This window comes from Xenopus tropicalis, chromosome 1, assembly GCF_000004195.4.
Source record: "Xenopus tropicalis strain Nigerian chromosome 1, UCB_Xtro_10.0, whole genome shotgun sequence".
Classification (NCBI taxonomy): domain Eukaryota; kingdom Metazoa; phylum Chordata; class Amphibia; order Anura; family Pipidae; genus Xenopus; species Xenopus tropicalis.
Window position 1 is genome coordinate 140,604,805 of NC_030677.2, and position 2,597 is coordinate 140,607,401.

The window sequence follows — 2,597 nt, forward strand, 5'->3', positions numbered from 1 at the left end:
CTTTTGGAAGTAATTGTTACTTGAAAGCCCAAAACCTGACTGTTTTGCCAGCCTGACTGTCCCTTCTCAGCCTGTCAGTTATAGCTTCTAATGCTAACGGCCTCCTCCTGGACAAATATGGCCGCCACCTCATAGAGGAACATGGGGGATCAGATAGGGAATGTAAAAGCTTGGACAAATCCTTTTATGGGAAAATTAGAAATAGCATGCAAACACAATGTTATGACAGATGTAAAAATGGTTTCATTTCTGGTGTCAGTATCTCTTGAAGGTTAAACAATCTTTTTCTCCCACAGATTCAGCTCCACCTGGGCCGAGCAGGCGCAGACAAACGGCATCTGCTCCTGTTCCAGGTATTATTCTTAACAAATTTGTTTTGATGTGTGTTTTGTGTTAGGCTTGTGCAGTGGCATAATAATTAATTGTGTCTGTGTATATTGCAACTGTTTCAATTCCAGAAGTGCAGTGTATTGCTAATAAGATAGGGGGTGTTATTTGGCAAGTGTGTCTTGCTGGCTTAGGTGCAGTCAGTTCATCTTGTACTTTTGGACAGTCAGTCTTTTCAAATTGATTTTACCTTTTTGCCTTATTTGGAATGAATCAATGTCCACAAATATTTTGGCTCAAATTAACTTGTTTATGTTTTCACAAAACTCATTTTGTCCATGAACATAATCCAAAATGAAAGATTTTTTATTTCTTCTTTCTTTTCAAAGGTGGTTGCTCCTTGTCAGTGCTGGCCTCCCCACGCAGCGATCCTGGAATAGAAGGAGAAGGATTTAGTGGGGAGGCAAGTGAGAGAGGGTCCCACGTCGGTGGCAGCGGCGTGGCCTTCTCCTCAGATGAGGAGACGGCTAACACTCCGGAGCAACAACAGCAGCAGATCACAACCCAGGCTCCAACCCAGGCAGCTAAAAATGCCTTTCATGAGGCTATTAATAGGCATCATAAAGCCCATATGAGAAAACTACACATCCAACATGTCGACTCGTGTGTGGCAACTAATGCCTTCAATGCAGCTCAGGCAAGGCAAGCCACACACGAGTCGGCTATGCTTGCTCTTCAACAAGAGCTTGTTCAGATCAGTCAGGCCAGACATGCTGCACAACTGCAGCATGAGGCAAGGATGGAAGCCATCATGGAGCAGAGGCATCTTGCTCAATCACAGCAAAAGGCAAAAACTGGCTCTGTTGGCTAAAGAGAAACAACAAAGTGCTGCACCAAAGCCAACAGAGCCCACCAGCTCTACCAGCGCAGCTCCCCCTCCTGCAGGCTCAACAAGGCAGCTTCGCAAGCGAAAGTAATGTGTTTTTTTTTTTTTTCCATTACTTTATTAAACCTTCCAAAGGTTCTGTGAAAATAAAAATCTTTTTTTTGCCTCAAGTTGTTTGGTATGTGTTGTGTATGGGATTAAAGATTTTAGGTACTTACAGGCAAAGTAATTATTAACAATTTGTCCCCGGACTTGACTCCCTCGGGCATCCGCACGTTGGACAGGATCCGGTGGATGGACGGGGTCCTCAAGGTCATGGGCCACCTCAGCTGTAAAGTTGTGAGGAACACGGGTCCAAAACAAATCATTACAGTAATGATGCTTCATCAGGGCCACTGCTGGCCAAATGGGTGCCCTAAGCTGAAATTAACTTTTGTGCCCCCTCCCACAAATATTACGGAATTAACATTTTTAAAAAACAACTACTATAGAGGCCACACACACAGTGCCCCCAATTGCCTCCATAGACAATGCCCCCATAGTAAGTGGCAACAATAACCCCCATAGATTGATTTAACTATCCGGGAAATTGGGATGCGCTCTAAAAACCAGTGTTGGGGAGTATGTTATAATATATACAATTATTTATTTTTGGGAGCTGGGATGGTGTCCCCCTGGCAGTTGGTGGCATATGCAGTACTCTGCTTATAGGGAGCAGCGGCCCTGTGCTTCATTGTTATTTGGATATGACAACTAAACTTGTAAAATTGCAAACCTGGTAGGCCGTGCCGGTTCGCCACATTGTGCAGTACAGCACACGCACCGATGATATTTGCCACTTTGGTGGGGCTGTACAGCAGGCTGCCTCCTGATCTATCGAGGCAGCGGAACCGGCTCTTGAGGACACCAAACGTCTGCTCTATCACAGACCACGTTGTCCTGTGTGCTTGATTAAAGGCACACTCCGCCTGTGAGCGCGGCCTGTGAATTGGTGTTATTAGCCACCGACCGCACGGGTAGCCAGCATATCCTATCGCCTATTATTATGTGTTTAACTTATGTCCTTAAAGCTGTGTATTACAACATCAAATTAGGCCAGTAAATAGGGGGGGGGGGCATTTAAGAAATCTTTGGCCAAATACTTAGGGGTCCATTTACTATTACTAGTGGCTTAAATTAAGTGGTAGATTTTAGACACAGAAAAAATGGCAAATATGTTGCGGGCACTTTATTAAACGTGGACAAATATAATATTGCAATTATTCAGGCAACAAAATGGGCTAAAGACAAAATTGTTGTCAGAATATTTGTAAAAATTTAACCAATATAGCATATTGATGCTGTTAATGATAAATGTAAGAGTGTAGGGGAAACTACATGAAAG

General features: G+C 43.7%; 1 long non-coding RNA gene across 1 annotated transcript; it reads right to left on the reverse strand.

Annotated features, from left to right (window-relative positions):
- Positions 1 to 695: 695 nt before the first annotated feature.
- LOC116406690 lies at positions 696 to 1,643 on the reverse strand. The gene is made up of 2 exons (XR_004219752.1): positions 1,432 to 1,643; positions 696 to 758 (listed from the first exon to the last, which is right to left on the reverse strand). It is a non-coding gene; the product is annotated as an uncharacterized LOC116406690 (long non-coding RNA).
- Between the last annotated feature and the right edge of the window lie 954 nt (positions 1,644 to 2,597).